The following is a 15,286-nucleotide window of genomic DNA, read 5'->3' as shown; positions in this document are numbered from 1 at the left end:
CCCCCACACCCCGTCTTCCTCCACCCCACATGGGCTCGTGGCCCCCTCTGCCTCCCCAGCCCCCAGCCGTGGACCCCGTCCTGTGCAGGACTCGCCCTGCCACCACCCTCCTGCTGAGGTTCCGCAGTGCAGGGGTCAGGAGTCAGTGCCCACTGGAGGCGGGACACCCAGCCGTGTACCGCTGCCGGTCCTATCTGTTACTCCGGGGCAGCGAGGGCGGCCCCCCTGTCTCTTTGCTTTTGGAAGCAGGGAGTTTCTGTTCTCTCCAAGGCCTTGAATTGATTTTTTTTCTCCCTTCATCAAATAGTCTGATAAGCTAATTTTTAAAAAGAAACTCCATTAAGTAAGTTGCATTGTGGTTTAAAATGACTAACGAGTTCTGGGAAAGCAAAGTAATATTTGATTTTCAACTTTCAATGTTTTTAAGGCTTAGATTTGAACCGGGCACAAAGTGTGAATATTTTGTTTTCTTTACGGAGGACGTGTGGGGACCGGGCGTGAGGGTTGGGGATGGGAGAAATATTTTGCAGAGTTATCAATGTCCAAATAATTTTTAAAGAAAAAAATAATAAAGGTATTTAAGCAGTGAGTCGGTTCGGTCTGTGAGTCAAAACCATACCCCGGTCCAAGGACAGCAGGCCTTGCCCGGCTGCCCAGGGCCTCCCTGGGGGGTTGGGGCTGGGGGGAGCCCCTCGCTCTCGGTCCTCGGCCACACAGCACTTCGATTCGAATTCCATCTTGTTCCTTCCTGATTCTGTTGGGAAACGCGGAAACCTTTCTCCTTCCCTGCCTGTGTGCAATACAGAGAAAAAACTGTGCAAGCCGGAGCTGCCTCTTAGCCATCGGCCTGGGATGTCCACTATCGGAGCAGGTGACACAACCAGTGGGCTGCCCTCGGCCACCCTGACCACCATGGGTGCTCCTCAGGGGATGCCCGCGCACTGGGGCCTGGGTCCCTGGGTTCCCCTCTCCCCGGCTGAGGTGTCTAACTCGGCTGTTACACTTGTTAGACCCCTCCTCCCTTCCCTCCTTTCCCCAGGAAACCTCATCACTTGAGCTGGGGGTGGGGGGTGGGGGTGTTGAAAGCATTGAAAACACTTTGATCTTTAGCCACTTGCTAGGCTTAAGGGAATTCACACCCCTGACCTGGCAAAGTGTCATCCGATCTCAGGCTTTATATAAAGAATAGCAATAAACCTCCGCACCCCGGGAGACACTGGGAAGAACAGACTGTTCACAATGCTGGACGCATCTTTGGAGGCACCTGTTGGCTGGTTGGTTCTGGGGAGCCTGGGCTCTCTCCATCACCTGTGGGTCCTCAGGGCCTCTGTGCATCCGCTGAAACTCTCGGAGCCCCACCTGGGAAGAACCAAGAACAGCCTCCACCTGGGCCAGAGAGCCTCGAGATGATGCTGAAAGCATTTGTCAGATGCAACAGACATGTAACGCTTATTCTCACTCGGGCAGGTGTTGTGGCGGTGGTGGGTTAAGCTGCCAACCGCAATGCCGGGATCCCACGTGGGTGCTGGTTCGAGGCCCGGCTGCTCCACTTCCGCTCCAGCTCCCTGCTAATGTGCCTGGGAAGGCAGCGGAAGATGGCCCAAGTCTGCACCCACATGGGAGACCCGGATGGAGCTCCTGGCTTTGGCCGGGCCCAGCCCCAGCCGTTGGTGGTCATTTGGGGAGTGAATCAGCGGATGGAAGATACATCTCCTACTCTCTGTAACTCTGCCTTTCAAATAAATAATCTTAAAAAAAAAAAAAAAAGTGACACCCATGTCTCATATCAGTGTGTCTGGGTCTGAGGCTCAGCCGGGGCTCCTGCCTCATTTCCCAACAGAGCAGACGCTGAGAGAACACCGTACTAGCACAAGGAACTGGGTTCCTGCCACCCACATGGGAGACCTGGATGGAGTGTTCAGCTGCCAGCTTCAGTCCTTGGCTGAACCAGTAGATAGGAACTCCCTCTTTGTCACTCTGCCTCTCAAAAAAAAAATATATATATAATAATAATAGCTATTTTTTTAATAGTTATTCCCATTTAGTGCTGCAAAAATACAAGAGCACTACCTTGGAAAATGGAACTTAAAAGTGTATTTTGGGGGCAGGCATTTTTTTTTAAAGATATACTTATTGAAAGAGTTACACAGAGAAGGAGAGGCAGAGAGAGAGAAAGTCTTCCATCCGCTTGGTTCACTCCCCAGTTGGCTGCAATGGCCAGAGTTGTGCTGATCCGAAGCCAGGAGCCAGGAGCTTCCAGGTCTCCCACATGGGTGCAAGGTTCCAAGGACCTGGGCCATCTTCTACTGCTTTCCCAGGCCGTAGCGGAGAGCTGGATCGGAAGTGGACCAGCCGGGACTCGAACCGGTGCCCATATGGGATGCCAGCACTGCAGGAAGCGGCTTTACCCGCTGCGCCACAGCCCCATAATAGGCATTTTTGAAGACTCCTTCACGTGATTGAACCTCAAAAAACTTTTGCACCAAATGTATTTTTTTAAAAGATTTATCATTTGAAAGGCAGAGAGAGAGATGAGAGAGTCTATCCACTGGTTCACGCCCCAAATGGCCACAGCAGCCAGGCTGAAGCCAGGAGCTCCATGTGAGTCTCCCACGTGGGTGTCAGGGGCCCAAGCACTCGCGTCATTGTCCAGTGCCTTCGCAGACGCATTAGAGGGAGCTGGCTCGGAACAAAGCAGCCAGGACTCAAACCGGCACTCAGGTACGGAATGCTAGTGTCACACGTGCCACAGTGCCAGCCCCAGAACCCACCGCGTTGACGCGCCTTCCCGTGTCCTGAGGCTTGCTGCCTGCAATGCGTGATCCCAGGAATGAGAGAGGATGCAGAAGCCAAACACAACGCTGCCTTCAAGGAACGAGTAGTCGAGAGCAGAGAGCAAAAACCCTCTCCTGCATCTCAATCCTGAGCATCTCCACTTAGCAGTTGCCCTCGTTTTTTGGCCCACCCGTGGGAACAGTAGACAATGTATCGATTTTGTGAAGTGTGAAACCGCCTGGGATGCAAGAAACTCAATGCTGCCCTCTCTCCTCCTATCAGCTGCAACTAGGAAGGAAAGTGTTGAAATCGCTCCATAAGGAAAAAGGCAGCTGGCTTTGACACCAAAAAAAAAAAAAAAAAAAAAAAAAAAAAAAAAAAAAAAAAAAAAAAAAGTGGGGGAATGGAAAGGACTGAAAATTGCATTGCAGTTGAACAGATTTTTCTTCCAAAACAACTCGAGACTGAAACTCCCTATTTGGACAAAGCAGGGGAAAATATGCAAGGCTTTTCATCGGTAGAAGAAGCGCGTGCTGGATTCAAGTTTGAACGTCTCATTTTTTTTCCTTTCTCACGTCTCTTGGCTCACTTCTTCCAACTGAGAGCATTTGTCATCAGCCGTCTCCCTAATTCCTCACCGGCGCCTGCTCCGCCTGCCTCCCCCAGCTGCCAGGACTTGGAGCAGAGCTTCTGGAAGTTGATTTTAAAGTGCTGAAGCCCAGGGGGCCCAGCACTGTGCGGGTTAAGCCATCGCCTGCAATGCCCACATCCCATATGGGCGCCAGATCGAGTCCCAGCTGCTCCACTTCTGATCCAGCTCTCTGCTATGGCCTGGGAAAGCAGTAGAAGATGGTCCAAGTCCTTGGGCCCCTGCACCCCTGTGGGAGACCCAGAAGAAGCTCCTGGTTCCTGGCTCTGGATTGGCACAACTCCAGCCATTGCAGCCATCTGGGGAATGAACCAGCAGATGGAAGACCTCTCTCTCTCTCTCTCCCTCTCTCTCTCTGTCTCTCTGTCTCTCTTCCTCTCCTGTGAAACTCTTTCAAATAAATAATAAATATTTTTAAAAATTAATATTAAAAAAACAGACTCCTCCATGTCTTTCATGGCTTGATAGCTCTGTTCTTTTGTAAAAATATAATATATATATATATATATATTTCTTTATTTATTTGAGAGAACCTGAGCCCAGATGCCCAAAGTTGCCGGGAAGGGGCCGCGGCTGAAGCCAGGAGCCACGAACTCCAATCCAGGTCTCCCACGAGGCTGGCAGGGTCCCAGCCATTGGAGCCGTCGCGGCTGCCTCCCAGGCTCTGCATTTCCAGGAAGCCGGGGGCAGGATGACCGGGGATGAGCCCCGGCACGCCGACGTGGGACACAGGCGTCTCCATCGGTGCCAGAACCGCCAGGCCAACTGCCCTCGCCTGCCCATGTACCTAACTCGTCCCCAGATCCCTGACGATGCGTAACGCTGAGTGGGCACACGCCGTGGCTGGTGTGGATCCCATGTACTACGTTGGTGTGCCGCCAATTCAAGTTTTGGTTTTGGAACTTTCTAGAAACTTTTTTTTTTTTAATGATTTACTTATTTGAAAGGTAGGGTTTACAGAGACAAAGAGGGAGACAGATCTTCCATTTGCTGGTTCACTCCCCAAATAGCTGCAATGGCTGGAGTTGGGCCAGGCTGAAGCCAGGAGCTTCTTCCAGGTAGGTGGAGGGGCCCAAGGACTTGGGCCATCTTCTACTGCTTTCCCAGGCCATAGCAGAGAGCTGGGTCGGAAGTGGAGCAGCCAGGACTTGAACCGGCGTCTATATGGAATGCTGGCACTGCAGGTGGTGGCTTTACCCGCTATGCCACCACGCTGGCCCCTCAAAAATGTATTCAGTGTTCCATCGGTCAAATCCACGGAGGTGGAACTTGTGCACCCAGGGGGGCTGAATGTGTGTCTACAGGTGGGGTGAACAGTTGGCAGCGACCATGAGGCTGGCAGGGCCTGAAACGCTAATTCGGTGACCTTTTACTGCGGAACATCAAGCCCCTTAATAGAATCTGTCACTCAAATGGGGGTCCTCGGGGCGGTGGGCGGGGCCTGACAACCCGCAGCCCAGGCCACGGCTGGGACCTGAGGCTGTCCCAGGAGACACAGGCACACACCTACTCTTCCTCTCTGTAACTCTTTCAAGTAAACAAATAAAATATTAAAAGAAAAAGAAAGCGGAGCAGCCAGGACTTGAACTGGAGCTTTGATAGAGGATGCCGGTGTCCCAAGCTGTGGCTGAACCCGCTGCACCACCATGCCCGCCTCCCTGACATATTCGGGAGCACCCGCTGTGAGGCTTTGCACTTTCTACTTCCCGTGGAGCGTTTGCAATGACTTCGAGGCGCCACCGCACCTGCTTCTCGCTGGGCATGGATTTTCAACTCTTTCTGCTTGGAGGCTGTGCCGGGTTTCTGGTGTGCTGAACTCCCAGTTCTCTGGCCCAGCCGCCACCCCGTGTCCCACTGCTCTGCCCTCTAGGGTCAGTCTTTTAGCTCACTTCCTTCTCCCTGAAATTCCCCCCTCCCTTTGCTTTGGGAGGGAGTATCATCTTTCCTCTGTCTCCTCTCCCCCTCCCGCCTTTTCCATGCCAGGACCCCGGGTTCCTCTGGCTCAACTGGTCCCTGTGGGCATTCCTACTCTCCACTCACCATCCCCCTCAGCTCTGCCAAGGCTACAACAGTCGGGGCTGAGCCAGGCAGAAGCCAGGAGCCTGGAACTGCATCGGGGTCTCTCACCATGTGGGTGCAGGGGTCCAAGCACTCGGGTTGTCTCCTACTGCTTTCCCAGGTGCGTTAGCAGGGAGCTGGACCCGAAGTGGAGCAGCCGGGACTGGAACAGGTGTTCATAGGGGATGCGGGCATCACAGGCAGAGGCTTCACCCCCGTACCACAATGCCAGCCCCCTGATCTGATTTTAATGTGATTACCACTGGAAAGACCTCCACCCTCTCCAAATAAGGTTACCTCTGGAGTCCTGGGGGGGCCGGTCAGAACATGCAGTCCCTCAGGTCTCTGAGGGGTGTCAGACAAGGAGAAATCAAGGGGATGGAAGATGCCAGCCACAGCAGGTGTTGGGCGGAGAGCATGTCAGCCAGAGAAAACAGCAAAACAGAAGGCTGGCCCTGCCCCCTAGGGTGCTGCCTGCAGCCACCAACACCCAAACCAAGCTGGGAAGCATGGCTGAGCGTAGCCTCGTGGCTCAAAGGCCAGAGCCCTGGACCGAGAGCAGCCAGGAGGACCCACAGCCTGGCCTCCTGCAGAGCTGAAGGGGAGAGGCCTTGCACCAGCTCCTCGTGGAGGAGCGAGGAGGAGACAGAAACAAGTTGATCGTAAAGACATGCAAGGTAGGCACTCCCCACCTTGGATGCTCTCTGGGCAGGATCCTGGGGGAGGGGTCAGAGGGCACCCAGGAAAGACCACCCTCTGGTATCCTGCTGCAACAATAAACCGGCTCCCTCTCCTACCTACTCTGCTTTGGAGCCGTGCCCTGGGCGGGGAGTCTCATTGTACCCAGCAACTTGGTCCCCAAGACAAGTGGCCGCTCCTGTCATGCCCCTGTTTTCCAGCAGGTGGCACTGTTGGCTTGATGTTGGGCTCCTGAGACTGGGTGGGGGCGGGGGGAGAGGCAGAAATGGCCCGGGGGGTGTGACAAGTCCTCCCACACCACCAGCTGCGGGCTCAGAGGGCTCAGCGTGGCCTCACCAGCAGGGTCAGAGTGGCCAGGATGGAACAAGCCGCCCTATCCAGGACCGAACGCAGCCCGCAGCCGCCAAAACCCAGCCAAGCTCGCTGACGGAAGCCCTGGTGCTGTCTGCGTGACAGCAGCTGGCTCCCGGCCCCTGTCTGCACCTGTGCAAGCTGGCGCTGCCCCCAGGTGAGTGAGGATCCCCCGACCACACCCCCGCAGGAAATCCATCTTTGGGGTGGGGGTAGGGGTGGAGCGGGGGAGGCAGGGTTCCTCCACCTCCTTTGGTTTGTTGAAGAATTCAGAGAACCCGGAATCCCTCCAAAGTGCTTCCTGCAGCTCTGGGGCCTCCCTGGGGAAGAAGCAGCAGCAACTGGCCGTGGACTCCCTCTCTCTCTCTCTCTCTCTCTCTCTCTCTCTCTTTTAAGATTTATTTTATTTACTTGAAAGAGTTACAGAGAAAGGTAGAGACATGGCCACAATGGCCGGAGCTGAGCCAATCCGAAGCCAGGAGCCAGGAGCTTCCTCCAGGTCTCCCACGCGGGTGCAGGGGCCCAAAGACTTGGGCCGTCTTCTACTGCTTTCCCAGGCCATAGCAGAGCGCTGGATCGGAAGTGGAGCAGCTGGGACTCGAACCGGTGCCCATATGGGATGCCGGCGGCGCTGCAGGCGGAAGCATAACCCACTAGAGAAAATATTTCTAGTAATTAAAATCAGTAATGAAGGGCAGAACACTGCCGGGAGAAGTCCAAGAAGGCATAAATAGAAAGCCATCTTCTGGTCTTGGGTTAGGAGACTGGGCTGATGTCACTCACAGCCAGACATCTGCAGGTTCAAGGCCACCCCTGTCCATGTCCCAGCAGCCTTTTTTTGTAGACATGGAAGAACTGATCCTGAAGTTCACGTGGAACTGCAAGCAATGCCAAAAGCCAAAATGATATTGCAGGACAGACCTGGAGGTGCTGTGTCCCGTTTAATAGCCACCGCCCGTGTCCACCTCTCATTCTGCCTCCTCCTTGCAGAGGAAGCCGCTGTTCCCCGTGCAGCGTGCCCTGCAGTCTGAGCTTTTGGTGGCTGCACACCCCCGGGGTGTGGTCTCATCTGCCCCTGTCCCCTGCACTTGGTACAGCCTGGCTGGGTTTAGCTCTTGCTCAGTATCGGGTTTGACCGATTCTGAATAGCCTAGATGCAATGCTGCGCTCATCCACCAGAGGGCGCCAGGCACCTGGTTCTTGATGATAGCAGGTGGCAGCCTGTGTTGGTCTCTCTCCAACGGATGTGCTGGGATGTCCCAGGCCCTGCCCACCTGGGACAGTAGCACCAGCACTGAGGACTGGGGGCTGCGGGAGAGTCAGCAGCCAGGGACCCTGTCCCCCGGAAGTCAACAGCGAGGACTTCTCCCCCAGCCCTCATTATGGGCCATGACGGCAGATCAGAGAGAGAGGGAAGGTGTTTGGGGCAGGGGTGACAGTTTGGAGAAAGAGGACAGAGAAGGAGACAATCGGGGCAGAGGCAGGAGGAATGTGGTGGACTCTGGAGGGGCAGCCCCATGAGAACTCCCTTCTGTAGAAGCTTCCAGAAAGACCCCACAGGTACCAAGGCCACCTTGTACAAGCGTGGGCTTGTGGCAAGATGCCCCTCCTGCTCGCCACAGTTGTCAAGGCAGAGGCTGTTGCTGTACATGGCTTCCTCGCTGCTGGTCATGACGTGTGGGGACTGCATCCCTGCCCTTGCCTTCACATTTGAGGGGCCGGCACTGTGGCACAATGATTTAAGCTGCAACCCGCAGTGCCAGCATCCCATATGGTCGCCGGTTCAAGTCCCGGCTGCTCCACTTCTGATCCGGCTCCCTGGTAATGCGCCTGGGAAAAGCAGCAGGAGATGGCCCAAGAGCTTGGGTCCCTGCCACCCACAAGGGAGACCCGGAAGAAGCTCCTGGTTCCTGGCTTCGGACTGGTCCAGCTCGGGCCATTGCGGCCATTTGGGGAAAATTCTGTCGCTCCCTCTCTCTGTATCTCTGCCTTTCAAATACATAAACACATTTTTTTGGTAAAGATTTATTTATTTATTTGAAAGGCAGTTAACAGAGAGGCAGAGAGAGAGAGAGAGAGAGAGAGAGAATCTTCTATCTGTTACCGGAGAAATTGCAGGGCTCTTGTCTACACGCAAGAAAGAATTCAGGCGTGAGACAGAGTAGTGGAAAGTAAAAGTAGCAAAGTTTTTTAGGGAAGGGACATCCGTAAGAACGGATGGGCACCTCTCCAGACGGGACCTGGGAGAGAGTGCCCGGTCTACATTTAGGCGGGGTGGGGGGGGTGGGGGGGGGTGGGGGGGGTGGAGTTAAAGAAGTGGGTCTTTGTCTTCACATGCTTCCTCCTGGAAAGACAGACTTAATGGATGTAAATGTTAAGAAGCTTCTTCCTGTGGCAGGTCTGAAACAAAGGGCTTTATGGATGCAAATGTTATCAGTCACGAGGAAGGGAGCAGGGTGTTTGAGATGCAGATACTGGGCTGCACCTGGGAGACTGTGGAAGATTTGTCAGGCTGGAGGCCGGAGGGGTGGGGGCCTCCACCTGGCAAGTTATCAGGTAGAAGGGGGCAGGGCAGGGCAGGATGTGAATACCGGGCTGCTCCAGAAACACCATTGGGATGACCTGAGATGCAGCATATGCTGGACATAGACCTCTTCTCCTTAGGCCTATTACACACACAGAAGCTCATAACTGACTTCCTACCTAACATATCCACTGGTTGGAAGTTCTTCCGGGTCTCCCACGTGGGTGCAGGGGCCCAAGGACTTGGGCCATCTTCTACTGCTTTCCCAGGCCATAGCAGAGAGCTTTATGGGAAGTGGAGCAGCCAGGACTCGAACTGGCGCCCATATTGGATGCCAGCACTGCAGACAGCAGCTTAACCTGCTACACCACAGCCCTGGCCCCCAAATCTGGTCTTTTAATGGGCTTTGTCTGTACCCCCTAACTGATTGCTAGCTACTCTCCTGTTTTTTTTTTTTTTTCCTTTCCCCCAAAAATGTGCTTAAAAGACTCCGGAGCCTCGCAGTTCAGGGGGGGGGGCACCCTTCCTCCAAACACCTGGGCGGCCGCCCCAGCTGCTCTGGGCACGCTCTTTGCACCTGCCTCCAGGGGCCACCAGCCTCCTCTGCACTCCCTCCTCCCCTCCCTACTCCAGGAGGGCAGTCCCACCCCTTTCCGTGCTAGGTCCCAGGGTCCCAGAGCAGACCCTGAGGGCGGCAGCCCACCCCTCCGACCACTCTATCCCCCTCCACACCCCTCTCCCCTCCATGACTTAGCAGCTCCAAACCCTGCCATGGCTCCCTACTGCCCAGTCCTGGTACAAGGGGTTCTCCTGCCCAGGCTGGTCCAGGACACCCCTCCACGGGTCAGTGTCTTCATTTACCAACCCACTGATCCCATTTTCAGGGTGCCTACCCTGTGCAAGGGACTGATCGAATGGGGGAAGCTGCGTGCCACCACCACCCCTGGAAGGTCACTTGGCCTTGAGGAGGAATGAGGAAGTGACACCGGCTGTCACCACTCCCCCAGGCAGCTCCAGAGTTTTGATTGGAGCCATTTCCAGTCTCTGAAGGCACCTCATGGGCTCCCAAGTGGTCTTTGTGGTTTGTCAGAGCTGTGATACCTTCCCTGGGGCAGGTGCACACCCCAGCCACCCCCACCCCCGACTGGTCGGGACCCTACTGATAGGGTCAGAAAGCATCCAAAGGTCACTTTGATTTCTTGTTGAAACTAAGATCCCCGACCCCGGGAAGAGCCTCCGTCCTCCGCCAGTTACATGCAATGTAGGGCCGAGTGTGGCGTGTGTTTGTGACTGCGCCTGCGCGGGTGTGTACCTCGCAAGTCAGAGACGCCATGGCCCCTGCCCGCCGGGTCATGACTTTGGAAATGATGTCCTGAGGGTCTCCTAATATTTGTGTAGTGGGATCGACTTGTGGCCTCGAAGGCTAAGCCTCCAGCTGCGGTACAGGCATCCCACAGGGACGCTGCTAAGAGTCCCGGCTGCTCCACTTCCGATCCAGCTCTCTGCTGTGGCCTGGGAAAAGCAGTGGAAGATGGCCCAGGTCCTTGGTTCCCTGCACCCATGTGAGAGACCTGGAAGAAGCTCCTGGCTCCTGGCTTCAGATCGGCACAGCTCCAGCCGTTGTGGCCATCTGGGGAGTGAACCTAGGATGGAAGACCTCTCTCTCTGTCTCTCCCTCTCTCTTGTCTGTAACTCTGCCTCTCAAATAAATAAATATACTTTTTAAAAGAATTTGCATAACAACTCTTTATGGTGCCTTTAAAAAAAGATTTATTTATTTGAAAGGCAGAGTTACAGAGAGAGGAGAGAGACAGACAGACAGAGACAGAGAGAGATTTGCCATTCACTGATTCACTCCCCAGATGGCCGCAATGGCCAGGCTGAAGCCAGGAGCCAGGAGCTTCTTTCGGGTCTCCCACGCAGGTGCAGGAGCCCAAGCACTTGGACCATCTTCTACTGCCTTCCCAGGCCATAGCAGAGAGCTGGATCAGAAGTGGAGCAGCTGGGACTCGAACTGGCACCCATATGGGATGCCGGCACTGCAGGTGGTGGTTTAACCTAAGGCACAGCGCCGGCTCCATGGTGCCTTTCTTAACACAGCCGGGAGAAAGGTCCTGGACACAGAAGACCACCACAGCAGGACTTGATTTGTGAGAAACGTCCAGACAAGGCACATCTGTGGAGACAGAGCGGCAGGAAGTGCTACAGGGGCTCTTTTAGGGGTGGCGGAATGTTCTGGAAATGGATCCCTGGGGGATGGGCAGACATCCTTGGGAGAACACGGACGTGTAAGTTTCAACATGGTGAAGGACTTCTGAAAATTTACCAGAGCCTAACCTGCTAAAAAACAAGGAAGTTTCAAGAAAAGTCAGTTTCTGGGAAACTGCAACTTAGCAGATAACAGGGAATAGCAGTTTGGAAACCCCCCTTGTGCAATGGTTAAGATAAGTAAAGCTGATGTGTACTGAGATAAGTAGAACTGCTGTATACTAAGATAAGTGAAATTACTGTAAACAAAAACCCCATTCCCCTTTGTATTCACTTGCTTAAGATAATTTTGTGGTTTTTGCCTTTAAATACTGCCTGTAACCCTCGTCCAGCACCTCACTCTCTCAGGAGGGAGGGGTCCGTTTTGCGCAAAACGTAAATAAACCGCCTCTTGTGTTTGCATCGCGGGTGTCCGGAGTCTGAATTTCTGGGTCCCCAGGGTGCTACCCAGGACCCCACCAGCTTTGGGTCCTTCAATGGAAAGTGTTTAAACAGCAGATTTTAGGTTAGTGAATTTTATCTAAAAAGCGAGGTGCAGGGAATTCTCTACTTTCTAATGAATTTCTCTGTAAACCTAAAAGTGCTCTAAAAATTACTAGGGGCAGGTGGTGGGGTGACATGGGTTAAGCCCTCACATCCCCACGTCAGGGTGCTGGTTCCAGTCTTGTTTGCACTTCCAATCCAGTGTCCTGCTAACGTGCCCAGCAGGCGGCAGATGGTGGCTCAAATACCCAGGTTCTCGGGTCCCTGCCACCCACAGGGGAGACCCGGATGGAGCTCCTGGCTCCTGGCTTCAACCTTGCCCAGCCCTGGCTGTGGTGGGCATTTAGGGAGTGAACCACAGGGTGGAAGATGTCTTTTTCCTTGTCTGCCTCTCTCTGCCACAAACACTTAAAAAAAAAAAAAGTGAAATAAAAATTCAGTCTAATAATTAAAAGAACAAAAACATGAAGTAACCCTGAACAATGACCTTGGGTCCCATGGCAGCCCCTGCATTGGGAGTTGGATCCCCCTGTGCCTTCCTGTGTAGCCTCACCAGCCTGCCCCTGCCCCTGCACCTGCCCCTGCCCCTGCCCCTGCCCCTGCTCCTGCCCCTGCCCTGCCCCTACACCTGCCCCTACCCCTACCCCTTCACCTGCCCCTGCCCCTGCCCCTACCTCTGCCCTACACCTGCCCCTGCCCCTACCCCTGCCCTACACCTGCCCCTATACTTGCCCTGCCCCTCCCCCCCCCCGCCCCTGCACCTCCACTGAGCCCTTTTCCCTTCCTCCTTGGAAAGAGCACTGAACTGCCCACAGGCTTAGCAGAGCCCAGCTGCCTTTAAACCTATGCGCACCCCAGGGAGATTTGGGGGCCCAGAGGGGTCAGCCCCTGAGCCCCAGTCAGCCGACTGGAAAGGGCTGCAGGTGCGCTGGCCCCAGAGGGCACAGGGTGGGTATTAAGATGACCTGACTGTGTCCCTTCTCATGGGTGCCCAGCACTGCCTCCTGCCTGCCTCCCCTTCCTGCTCACGCACACCCTGGGAGGCAGCAGTGAGGGCTCGAGTCACTGGGTCCCTGACAGCCCCTTATGAGACCTGGATTGTGCGCCTGGCTCCTGGCTCTGGCCCAGCCCAGCTCCAGCAAATGGGGGTGGGGTAGGGGCGGGCGCTGTGGAGGAGCAGGCAAAGCCACCATCTGCGGTGCCAGCATCCCATATGGGCGCCGGTTCAAGTCCCGGCTGCTCCACTTCCCATCCAGCTCTCTGCTATGGCCTGGGAAAGCAGTGGAAGATGGCCCAAGTGCTTGGGGCCCTGCCCCCACCTGGGAGACCCAGAGGAAGCTCCTGACTCCTGGCTTCAGCCTGGCCCAGCCCTGGCCATTGCGGCCATCTGGGGAATGAATCAGTGGATGGAAGATCTCTCTCTCTCTCTCCTCTCTAACTCTGCCTTTCTAATGAATAAATAAATCTTAAAAAAATAAATAAATAAAAGAGACTGGGACACACACACACATATCTACAAGGAGACTTTAGAAAGTAGTCTATGGACAAATGGAATTACAAGTTTACATTTTTGAGATCCACGCATGCATTTTCCATGAACCTTTAGAAGGTCCTGCATGGCGGCTCGCACGGACACACCCCACCCGCTCACCCACACACGGAGACACAGGTACAGGTGTACCCGTGGAGACGCCTTCCTGCTCCTGCACGTGGGCCCTGCTCCAGCCCAGCACCACCCCCTGACCAGGCCGATGACGTGAGTCCAGGGCCGAGCACCATCAGCTGTCCGTTTCCTGGAGCTCGCGGGTCACTCTGACCTGGCCGGGCCTTGCGATGAGGGACTTGGCCATCTGGTGCCCAGATTGCTCACTCTGGACCTGGGCAAGGGTTGAACTGGCACCAGGGAGCTCTGGGTCACCCTTGCACCTACTCAGTGACATCAGGTGGCCGGGGTTCCTGAGAACGGAGCAGAGGGCTCCTGCTGGCTCCTGGGGGCCAGAGGTCACTCGCAGTCACGCAGTGGGGGGTGGTGACAGTGAGACCGGGTGACTACGACTTCTTATCGTCCTTCAAGGTCTTTGCTGTCATTGTACCGTTATACAGATGGGGGTGAATGACGCTGCCCAGTTGCACGCTGGCCTTGGAGCCAGCCACAGTGACCTGGCACCCCCTCCACCGGCTCATGGCAGCAAGCCTGCGTCGCCAGCGCTCCGGGGCTGTGAGCTGAGCCTGCACCGGCTGGTCTCCTCCAGGCTCAGCAGCTGGGGCGGCTTTATGAACGCTCTGGGCTAGCTTTGGCTTTGTGTCCCACTCAAGGGCTCCAGGTCAGGTGCAAAGTCAAAGTCAACTCCCCCACCCCCTCCCCATGCAGCAGGCTCCACCCACAAGGAGAGGGGAAGGGGGCAGGCACTGGGTGAAGCTAAGCAGGCCAGGACAAAAAGTCAGGAAACCAGGCATGAGCTCCTGGCTCCAATGTTCCTTGTGCATTTCTCCGCCTCACTTTTCTCATCTCTAAAATGGGTTGGTACGGGGTGCACACGGGATAGCAACTGAGGGCCTTAATGTACATAGTTGACATGATCGGCTGTCACCCAGCTGTTGGTGGGAGGTCCTCGCATCTCCTTGGAGCAACCTGGATATGCCTATGGGGCTTCGTGGGCTTGGAGGAATATTTTGTGGGTGTGGCCGCGGGTGCAGAATCACCTGGGAAAGATTTGTCCCACACCAGCGCTGGTTGCCCTTAACAAGAGATTATTGGATCCGATTCTAACCCATGCAACTGCCTGTAACAGATGCAGAGGCAAGCCCCAGGGAGGGGTAGAGGCTAGACCAGGAGAGGTCGGGGCGGAGCTGGAGAGATGGGTGGGGGAGGGGAGCTGGTCCCCACCCAGATGCTATCCGGAGCCTGTTCTTGCCTGTACCTTCCCCTTTCCAGCCTCAAGGGCAGGCAGAGACGGCAGACCCCCCGCAGAGGTCGAGGGAGCCCCCTCTCCCCTCCCCACCACTTGGGCGTGTCCCTGGAGCCCAGCGAGACCCCCATGGGGGCCTGCAGGGGACAGTGCCACCCTTGGCAGCTGCCAGCCATCACCCACACTGAAGTGACAGCCACGCCCAGGGCCAGTCATAACAACGCCCCTCCCCCGGGACAGTCCACAAAATACCTGGCTTGTAAGAGCAACCCCCCACCCCAAAAAAAAGTATTTCTTTCTTTTTTTTTTTTTTTTTTAATTTATCTGAAAGAACCACAGAGAGAGAGAGAGATGTTGCAACTGCTGGTTCACTCCCCAAATGGGTGCAACAGCCAGGGCTGGACAGAGCCAAAGGCAGCCACCAGGAAATACATCGAGGTCTCCCACATGGGTGGGAACACTTGAGCCTTCCTCCACCACCTTCCCAGGTGCATTAGCAGGAAGCTGGATCAGAAGTGGAGCAGCCAGGAGTGGAGGACGGAGACCCGAGTTGGATTTTGTTGCAGATTT

The sequence above is a fragment of the Lepus europaeus genome, chromosome 18 (assembly GCF_033115175.1).
Source record: "Lepus europaeus isolate LE1 chromosome 18, mLepTim1.pri, whole genome shotgun sequence".
NCBI classification, from domain to species: Eukaryota; Metazoa; Chordata; class Mammalia; order Lagomorpha; family Leporidae; genus Lepus; species Lepus europaeus.
This window is presented reverse-complemented; position numbering follows the sequence as displayed.